The following is an 11,260-nucleotide window of genomic DNA, read 5'->3' as shown; positions in this document are numbered from 1 at the left end:
GGGACTACAGGCCTGTGCTGCCATGCCTGGCTTTTTACTCCTGTTCATGCTTACACATCCAGGACAGTATAGACTGAAGGTGGCTTTTTGTGGAGAGCTACTAACATATTTTGATAGTTAAGTTGAATGCTACTAGGTGGGGCCATCTTTACCTTCAGGACTAGGTAGGTTATGGACAAGTGGTTCTCACCTTTCCTAATGCTGCGGACTCTTTACTACAGTTGCTCATGCTGTGCTGACCACCAACCATAAAATTATCTGTTGCTACATCATGACTGTAATTTGCTACTGTTATGAGTTGTAATATAAATATCTGACATGCAGAATATCTGATAGGTGACCCCTGTGAAAGTCATTAGACCCCCAAAGGGGTTGAGAACTGTTGTTCTGGATGGCTGGACGTGAAAGGGGACCTCTGTCTTGTGTAGTCTATCATAGTCCCTACCATCTTAACTGGTGGGAAGAAGGCACTAGCCTTTGCTTGTGTTTCCCATCTTCCTTTTAAAAAAGCCAGCCACTGCTTACCAATAGTGCCATCTGGTGGACAGAATCCAAAGCCAGTTTTCCATCTTCCAGTATGTAAGGGGTCTTATTGAGTGAGGCCTTCTTAGCAATCTGGGGTTGGGACTCAAGGCCTTGTATGCTAGGCAGGCACTCTGCCACTGACTATACCCCAAGTCCTGCTTACCTAACTGCAGACCAGATAGGTAAACCCATTTTTAAAAGTTTAAGAAAGAAATGGGGGCAGATGTGATGGCTCAGTGGGTAAAGGCAGGACAAATGCATTGCTTCCCAGGACCCTCATGGTAGAGAACCAGTCAGGAACATTGTCCCCTGACTGCACACACAAAAGATATAGGCAATAAGTTTTATAAAGAAATGTGTAAGCACCGTCAGGAACTGTTGGCTTGCCCACCGAGTACATGGGTATTTTGCATGCATGTATGTCTGTGTACCACTTGTGTGCCTGGTGCCCATGGAGTCCAGAAGTGTTCAATCCCTAGGAACTTGAATTACAAAAGGTAACTATGTGGGTACTGGAAATTGAACCCTGTGTCTTCTGGAAGAGCATCCAGTGCTATTAAGCACTGTGTCGTCTCTGGCCACTAATCTGGATTACTGCCTCACTTGAATCTCAAGACACCTGGAGGATCAGGTAGGGGTGTGCGCCTGGCTCAAATATGAAGTCCAGGGGCAAGAAGATGGTTCCGTGGGTGAGAGTGTTTGCCACCTGTCTTAGGGTTTCTATTCCTGCACAAACATGATCAAGAAACAAGTTGAGGAGGAAAGGGTTTATTCAGCTAACACCTCCACATTGCTGTTCATCACCAAAGGAAGTCAGGACTGGAACTCAAGCAGGTCAGGAAGCAGGAGCTGATGCCGAGGCCATGGAGGGATGTTCTTTACTGGCTTGCTTTCTTATAGAACCCAAGACTACCAGCCCAGAGATGGTACCACTCACAATGGACCCTTCCCCCTTGATCACCAACCAAGAAAATGCCCCACAGCTGGATCTCTTTTTTTTCTTTTTTTGAGACAGGGTTTCTCTGTAGTCCTGGCTGTCCTGGAACTCACTCTGTAGACCAGGCTGGCCTCGAACTCAGAAATCCACCTGCCTCTGTCTCCCGAGTGCTGGGATTAAAGGTGTGTGCCATCACCGCCTGGCTCCCACAGTCTTTACATATTAAAAGTTCAATCCCAGCCAGTTGTGGGGGTGCACACCTTTAATCCCAGCATTCGGGAGGCAGAGGCAGGCAGATTTCTGATTTCAAGGCCAGTCTGGTCTACAAAGTGAGTTCCAGGACAGCTGGGGCTGTGCAGAGAAATCCTGTCTTGAAAAACAAAAAACAAACAAACAAACAAACAAAAGTTCAATCCCTTTAAAATATCCAATATCTTTTAAAATTAAAATTCTTTTAAAAATTCAAAGTCTCTTAACTGTGGGCTCCACTAAAATACCTTACTTCAAGAGGGGAAAATATCAGGGCACAGTCATAATCGAAAGCAAAATCAAACTCCAACCGTCCAATGTCTGGGATCCACTCACCATCTTCTGGGCTCCTCCAAGGGCTTGGATCACCTCTCCAGTTCTGCCCTTTGTAGCACACACCTTGTCTTCTAGGCTTCAGATGCCTGTGCTCCACTGCTGCTGCTGTTCTTGTTGGTCATCTCATGGTACTGGCATCCCCAAAACACTGCAACCAGGCTTCACCAATAGCCTCTCATAGGCTCTTCATGGTGCCAAGCCTCAACTTCTTTGCATGACCCATTCAATCCTGAGCCATCAACTGCAACTGCGGCTGCATCTTCACCAACAGCCTTCCATGGCATCTCACAGTGCCAGCCTCAGCTGCTCTTCTTGACACCTCCATGACTTCAAATCCAGTACTGCTTAGGTGACTATTACACATTACCAAATCCAGCTGCAGCATGAGGTACAACCTTAGCTATCTCTGAAACACAGCTTCTTTGTGCTCTCAGAAAACACTTCCCAGATTTCACCTCAATGATGCTGGTCTCTTCTTAATCATCGCTAATTCCTTAGCTCCAGCTAACCAGCATCAATAGTCCCAGTAATGCAAAGGTTTTGCTTTAGTAGTTCTGGTATCTTGTTAATCACAGTTGATTCTTCAGCCCCAGCTAACCAAAACGACAGAATCTTCACAATTAAAATAGCAACTGTGGGAAGCCACATGTGCCGTTGCAAAGTGGCACAGGCTTCTGCTGGCCACCACGCATACATAGGCAGGAAAGTTTTTTGCCAAGATGAGGTTTTGAGAATTGACCAAAATTGACCAATCAGAAGAGAGAGAAATTGACCAATCAGAAGAGAGAGAAAGTAACCAATCAGAAGAGAGAGAAAGTAACCAATCAGATAAGAGAGAAAGTAACCAATCAGATGTAAGAATGCAAATGAGGTTGTAAGCATCAACCAAACACAACACAATCCGGGTGTGAGACACGCCTCTCCTAGGCCTATATAAAGCAGCACCAGGGCTGGGCTAAGGGTCTTTTCGCCTCTGCAATCAAGCTCTCCCAATAAACGTGTGCAGAAGGATCCTGTTGCAGCGTAGTTCTTGCTGGTCGAGTCGGACGCGCGCAAGAAGTGGTGCCGAGAACCCGGGACGAAACATCTTCAGGCACGAGTGAAGACCCCCTGCTACAGGGAGGATTCAGAACTGCATCGCGGGGAAGGAGCGGTTAATAAAGGTTCCCATAAAACAGGCTGCTGAGAAGGATCCGGCGTGGATTCAGAACTCTTCAGCTGGGGAGCGGTGTTAATAAAGTGTTCCTGCAAAACAGACTGCTGAGAAGGATTCAACTGCGTGGATTCAGAACTCTTCAGCTGAGGAACGGTGGTACCGGTAAGTATAAAGAAATTAAGGTAAGTCTCTGAGAGGTATGCTTTCTTACGCAGTAGGTGTAGGAGTACCAGGAAGGCATATCAGAAACAGAGAGAAAGGAAAAAGAAGACGTGCGCAGAAAAATAAGTAACTTAAGAAAAAAAAAAAAAGAGAAAAAGAAAGGAAGCTAAAAATAAAGATACAAAAGATAATATAAAAAATGAAGAACAAAAAATTAAGTCAATTTACCCTCCTCTCGAGGCCTTTGACTAAAGAGGCAGCCTTCATCAAAGGCTTAATGATAGCTCTCAGGGAAAGAGGAGTAACTATTAGAAGCAGCCACTGTGCAGAATTCCCAGAAGAAAGAGAAAAAATGAAAATAAGCTATTTCAGAGCCCTCCTAGGGACAGAAGGAAAACGGGAGACGTCCTGCTTCCTCTCTGACTCCTATGGAGAGATTCTTAGTTCTGGTTAGGATATCTGTGTCCCTTTGAGCTGTCTATTGTCTGTTTTTGGTGCACCAAATTGTCTATATGTTTGTCAATTCATGTTTGGATGATTGAATGATTATTGTTCTGTGTTTCATGTTGAAAAAAAAAAAAAAGCAGTCTCAGTCTGCACAGCAAAAATTGACAAGTTAGCTGCATGGTGGCTGGGAGTCAAGTACAGCTGAAAAAGCCCTGCTGAGGGCCGATTGCAAATGGAGCTTTTAAAGGGGCAGACAGCCTTTTGCTTGTAACAAAAAGTTAGCTTAAAATTGGAAACTCAAGGTTGAAGTCATTCTAAACAACATGAACGAACCCAAGAAAACAGGTCATATGCAAAAGCAGTGTACAAAGGGTAGAAAGAATAGGTTTGAAAAGAAAGTACACATCTTTACAAATAGAAGGAAAAACCTTTCAAGGTATAATGGATATAGGAGCAGATAAAAGCATTATATCTAGTAATTGGTGGCCTGCTTCTTGGCCTGTTAATCAATCGTCACATAGCTTACAAGGATTAGGATATGAGGCTACCCCAACTATAAGTGCAAAATCCTTACAATGGAAAGATAAAGAAGGAAGGACAGGGCTTTTTCAACCTTATGTACTCCCTTTACCTGTAAACTTATGGGGAAGAGATGTGATGTCAGCCATGAACTTTATACTGACTAATGATTATTCTCAGAAAAGCAAGGAAATGATGAAAGGAATGGGATATATACCTGGACTAGGTCTAGGAAAAAGTTTACAAGGTAGAATTTCACCAGTTAAAGCCACAGTAAAAGCAGATAAGAAAGGGCTGGGTTTTCTAGGGGCCGCTGAGGAGCCTTTGTGGCGTACGGAGGACGTGTTGTGGGTGCCTCTGAGAAGTTAAAAGCAGCTTTATCCTCTGAGAAATTAAAAACAGCTAAAGAATTAGTACAAGAACAATTAGACCTGGGACATGTAGAACTCACACAATCACCCTGGAACACCCCTATTTTTGTTGTAAAGAAAAAGTCAGGTAAATGGAGATTGTTACATGACCTCAGAGCCATTAATGCACAAATGCAAGTTATGGGTCCTGTACAAAGAGGACTCCCCCTACTTTCAGCCCTACCTAAGGATTGGAAAATTATAGTAGTAGATATTAAGGATTGTTTCTTTTCCATTCCATTAAACGAGAAAGATAAACCTAGATTTGCATTTACCCTACCTTCTGTTAATCATATGGAGCCTGATAAAAGGTATCAATGGCGGGTATTGCCCCAAGGAATGGCAAATAGCCCTACCATATGTCAATTATATGTAGGAAAAGCTTTACAAGCAGTCAGAGATGGTTTCCCCTCCTTAAAAATTTGTCATTATATGGACATCATTGTGATTTGTGGACCTGAAGAAGAAAGTATACAGCGAGCTTATGGCTTTCTTAATGAAACTTTAAAAAATAATGGCTTGATTATTGCACCAGAACAGGTACAGCAGTCTAATGTTAGTCAATTTTTAGGAACCACTATTACTTTACAGTGTGTTACCCCACAAAAGATTAGTATAAGAAAAGATCATCTAAAGACATTAAATGATTTTCAAAAATTATTAGGAGATATAAATTGGATTCGACCTTATTTAAGGATCCCTACTTCGGAATTAAAACCTCTATTTCAAATTTTAGAAGGTGAATCACATATTACCTCATTGAGACAATTAACACCTGAGGCTTCTGATGTTCTTAGGAAGGTAGAAGAGGCAATCCAAACAGCACAGCTAAATCGTATAAATGAGCAAAAACCTTTTTGCCTATGCATATTACGAACCATAAACTTGCCAACTGCTGTATTATGGCAAGATGGTCCTCTAGTATGGATACATCCACATATATCCCCTAATAAGCCTATAGAGCATTATCCCACCATGGTGGCAAATATGGCCCAAAAGGGCATAAAAAGTTCAATTACTCGCTTTGGAAAAATGCCGGATAGCATAATTGTCCCCTATACTGCTGCACAAATGCAAACATTGTGTGCGACTATAGATGAATGGGCTATTCTTAGATGCAGTTATTCTGGTTTAATTGATAATCATTATCCTAAACATCCTTTATTACATTTTCTGTTATTACATCCAGTTATATTTCCAAAGGTAACGGCTAACACTCCTATAAAGGGAGCCATTGATATTTATACAGATGGATCCAAAACAGGAATTGGAAGTTATGTGATTAATGAAAAGGCTGTAAGGTTGCAATTTACACCAGGAGCCCCTCAATTGGTAGAATGTTTGGTGGTTTTAGAAGTCTTTAAAAGATTTCTTATGCCCATAAATATTATCTCTGATTCTGTTTATGTGGTTAATGCTGTACTAATGTTAGAGACTGTTGGAAATTTTAAGCAGTCTAGTCCAGTAACTGAAACTTTGAGGAAAATACAAAATTGTATTTTGATGCGTGAGCATCCCTTTTATATTCAACATATTAGAGCACATACATCATTACCTGGACCTATGGTTAAGGGTAATGCAATTGCTGATTCAGCCACCAGAGATACGGTTTTCCTATCACAAAATTCTATAGAAAGTGCAAAAAATTTTCATCAACTTTATCATGTCCCTGCTTCTACATTACGACAAAAGTTTAAGCTCACACGAACAGAAGCTCGAGATATTGTCCTCCGGTGTGGTAGGTGTGTAGAATTCATTAATGCACCTTCCGTGGGTGTTAATCCTCGCGGAGTGCGACCCCTAGATGTTTGGCAAATGGACGTCACGCATATCCCAGCTTTTGGGAAATTACAATATGTACATGTGTCCATCGATACCAGTTCTGGTGTCCTACATGCCTCTCCCTTGTCAGGGGAAAAAGCAGTTCATGTCATATCTCACTGCTTAGAGGCTTGGGCTGCATGGGGTAAGCCCCTAGTGCTAAAGACAGATAATGGTCCTGCATATACTTCTTCTAAATTTAGCCAATTTTGCAAACAAATGCAAGTGAAACATATTACTGGACTGCCCTATAATCCACAGGGCCAAGGCATCATTGAGAGAGCTCATCGTACTTTGAAACAATATTTGCAAAAACAGAAAGGGGGAATAGAGGCTATGACGCCAAAGATGGCTCTATCCCTTACAATATTTACTCTTAATTTTTTAAAATTGGATGATGCTGGAAGATCACCAGCCGAAAGGCACGGACAATGGCCTCAATCGCCCAATGAAATGGTCAAATGGAAAAATGTCCTTGATAATAAATGGTATGGCCCGGATCCTATCTTAATCAGATCCCGGGGAGCTATTTGTGTTTTTCCACAGGGTGAAGAAAATCCACTTTGGGTCCCGACGCGACTGACAAGGACCGTGAAAGAGCAAGATGAATCCCAAGATGATCCTGCTATTCCTGCTCCTGATGATTGAGACCGGGATAAGTATACCTTTGTGGGCCATAGTAAGATCATGGCCAGTACCTTTACCGGTACATTCCAATTCTTCCACCTTGCCTTTGTTTTATGCAACAGAATGTTTTCTGGATGCGCCTTGTGCACGACAAACTCCTCAAGAGCCACGGGTGTATAATAGTACGAGTTTTCATTTAAATTATACACTATGCTTTGTGCATGATGTGGATAGACCTTTTACACCCTGTATATTTTTAAAGAAAAAGGTTATCTCTAATTGGGCAGACCCCATTATCCAAAATAAAGTGAGCTCTGAAGTGTTACTTAATGCTTTAACGCAAGTCGTCCAAGGAGAGCAATTAGGCTCAGGTGATGTTGGAAATAGTATAACTTCACCTATAAACATCACCACTATTATGATAAAGGGAAAGGTGACTATTCCCAAAAGATCACGATGGCCTGTTGGCAATGCTACTGCTAAACGCAGCGTGCCCTGGTGTCATCCGGACCTCACATTTCCTATAGTTTTTTCACCTTGTCAATCAAAAATTTTTCCTCGAAAAGAAATAGCAAAGGGTTTTGCTTTGTCACCTCCTTTAGATTTTTCTGTAATGAATGATAAGGAAGATGCTACAGGAAAAGAAAATATTTGGCCATATTACCAATGGATTTTAAGTAATGAGGCAGGTGCTAGTACCAGTCTGTCAGCCTTTGCACTGCTGACTGGCACCTTTCATGAGATACTGAATGTTTCTGCCACACTTTCCAATACCTCTGCTCATTTAGATAATGTGACAACTAATAGAGTTATCAGAAATATGACTACCTCTCCAGTAGAAGTTTGTGTTAGTCCTCCATTTTTCTTTATATTGGCTGAATTTCAAAATGATACAGAATGGTTAGATTGTACAAATATCACTTGTTTTTTGACGCAATGCTGGAATGGAACCAAATCCTTAGCCTTAGTGGTACAGCTACCAATCTTGGTCCTTGTACCTGTTGAGGCAGATCCAGAGAAGTTCCCAATAATGAGTCTAATTAGACAGAAGAGAGATTTTGGAATCACAGCTGCCATTGTCACTGCCGTTGTAGTGTCTGCAGCATCAGCGGTTACCGCAGGAATTGCTATGGCCAATCAAGTTAATAGTGCTGATACCATAAGTCAGATAGCAGAAAAAACGTCTGAGGCATTGCTCACTCTGCAAAGGGTGGATTCTCATCTCGCCTCAGGATTAATGTTAGTGAATCAGAGAGTGGATATTTTACAGCATAACATGGAACAGATGATGGATGTCATTCAAATGAGTTGTGTGGCATCCACTCCGCATGTATGCATTACTCCCAATAGGTATATTAATAATTCTTTTATTAAAAGTACAGACCTATCGAATTATCTGAAGGGAAACTGGTCGCAGGAGCTGGACAGGCTGCAGAAGAGGCTGCAGATACAGATCCTGAACCTTAATGGAACCAGAGTGGAACCTGTGACCTTTGGAGACTTTACCTCTTGGCTTTCCTCTGCTTTCTCTTACTTTAAGGAATGGGTGGGAGTGATTTTGTTTGGTGCTGCCATATGCTGTGGACTGGCGCTCATGCTCTGGTTGGTATGCAAATTTAGAACACAACAAAAACGTGACAAGGTGATTATAACTCAGGCACTATTGGCTATTGAAAACGGCGCCTCCCCCAAAGTTTGGTTATCTATGCTCAAGAATTAGTCGGCATCTGAGTTCTCTGCTCTTGCGCATGAGAGAGACTCAACAATCATTGATCAGCCCTTGCACATTGATGCATACGACAGGGTGATCATGATTTCCCCACTAATTCATTTTTTGGCTGGCCTCTTTTGCAGAGTTCGCCCTAGGTCATTTAGCAGTTACTGTCACACAGCACTGGGGTATCCAGAGACGGGCAACTTTCCTCATGCACAGGCCAACCTAAGGCACGGGGCCCGGTGGCGATAGGGTTACCCTATGACGGGAAAAGACTGTGACATTGGAGGAACGACCTAAAACAGGAGCCACAGCAGATGGACATAATTGCACAGGCCTAGTCCAGCCTCATTTTATTAAAACAGAAAGGGGGAGATGTGGGAAGCCACATGTGCCGTTGCAAAGTGGCACAGGCTTCTGCTGGCCACCACGCATACATAGGCAGGAAAGTTTTTTGCCAAGATGAGGTTTTGAGAATTGACCAAAATTGACCAATCAGAAGAGAGAGAAATTGACCAATCAGAAGAGAGAGAAAGTAACCAATCAGAAGAGAGAGAAAGTAACCAATCAGATAAGAGAGAAAGTAACCAATCAGATGTAAGAATGCAAATGAGGTTGTAAGCATCAACCAAACACAACACAATCCGGGTGTGAGACACGCCTCTCCTAGGCCTATATAAAGCAGCACCAGGGCTGGGCTAAGGGTCTTTTCGCCTCTGCAATCAAGCTCTCCCAATAAACGTGTGCAGAAGGATCCTGTTGCAGCGTAGTTCTTGCTGGTCGAGTCGGACGCGCGCAAGAGCAACAGCCCTGATAAGAGTCTTTACTCTTCCCTCTGGAATTTCACAAGCCATGTCTCCATCTTGTGCACTGTTCTCAACCTTATCTTCCAAGCTCCTACAAAACTCTTAACATCTCAATGGCTCTTCTAGCTCAAAATTCCAAAGTCCTTCCACATTCCTCCCTCCCCCAAACATGGTCAGGTTGTTACAGGAATACCCCACTCCTGGTACCAATTTGAAGACAAGGTATGCACTACAAAGGGCAGAGCTGGAGAGGTGACCCAAGCCCTTGGAGGAGCCTAGAAGATTGTGAGTGGATCCCAGACATTGGACGGTTGAAGTTTGATTTTTTGCTTTTGTGACTGTGCCCTGATATCTTGAAGTAAGAAGATATTTTAGTAGAGCCCACAGTTAAAAGATGATGATTTTTTTTTCAAGACAGGGTTTTTCTGTATAGCCCTGGCTGTCCTGGAACTCACTTTGTACACCAGGCTGGCCTCAGAAATTCGCCTGCCTCTGCCTCCCAAGCCCTGGGATTAAAGGCGTGTGCCACCACCACCCAGCGGAATTTTTTTTTTTTAAGATTATTTTATTTACATGAGTACACTGTAGCTGTCTTCAGACACACCAGAAGAGGGCATCAGATCCCATTAGAGATGGTTGTGAGCCACCATGTGGTTGCTGGGAATTAAACTCAGGATCTCTGGAAGAGCAGTCAGTGCTCTTAACTGCTGAGCCATCTCTCCAGCCTGAGACGTTGAAAATTTTTTTTTTTTTTTTTTTTTTTTTTGGTTTTGGTTTTTTTTTGAGACAGGGTTTCTCAGTATAGCCCTGGCTGTCCTAGAACTCACTTTGTAGACTAGGCTGGCCTCAAACCCAGAAATCTGCCTGCCTCTGCCTCCCAAGTGCTGGGATTAAAGGTGTGTGCCATCACCGCCCGGCTGAGACATTGAATTTTTAAAAGACTGAATTCTAAAAGATATTGGATATTTCAAAGGGATTGAACTTTTAATATATAAAGACTGTGGAACTTTTAAAGTTATTTAGATCTTGGGGATGAATAAGAAAGGATTGAGGCTTAATAGTGATGTTTTTTATGTCAAGTTGACAAGGGGTCAATTATACTGATTGGATTTGTGTGTCAATTTGACACAGGCTAGAGTTATCACAGAGAAAGGAGCTTCAGTTGAGGAAATGCCTCCATGAGATCCAGCTATAAGGCATTTTCTCAGTTAGTGATCAAGTGGGGAGGGCCCATTGTGTATGGTGCCATCTCCGGGCTGGTAGTCTTGGTTCTATAAGAGAGCAGGCTGAGCAAGGCAGGGGAAGCAAGCCAGTAAGCAGTATCCCTCCATGGCCTCTGCATCAGCTCCTGCTTCCTGGCCTGCTTGAGTTCCAGCCCTGACTTCCTTTGGTGATGAACAGCAATGTGGAGGTGTAAGCTGAATAAACCCTTTCCTCCCCAACTTGCTTCTTGGTCATGATGTTTGTGCAGGAATAGAAACCCTGATAAGACACCACCCGACCTGATGATCCTAGTTTGGTCCCTGGTACTCGTGGGGAAGGGAGAGAAGT

Source organism: Mus caroli, unplaced genomic scaffold (genome assembly GCF_978045245.1).
Source record: "Mus caroli unplaced genomic scaffold, Mus_caroli_1 scaffold_9, whole genome shotgun sequence".
Classification (NCBI taxonomy): domain Eukaryota; kingdom Metazoa; phylum Chordata; class Mammalia; order Rodentia; family Muridae; genus Mus; species Mus caroli.
The sequence above is the reverse complement of the archived record's forward strand: the minus strand, read 5'-3'. Positions refer to the sequence as shown.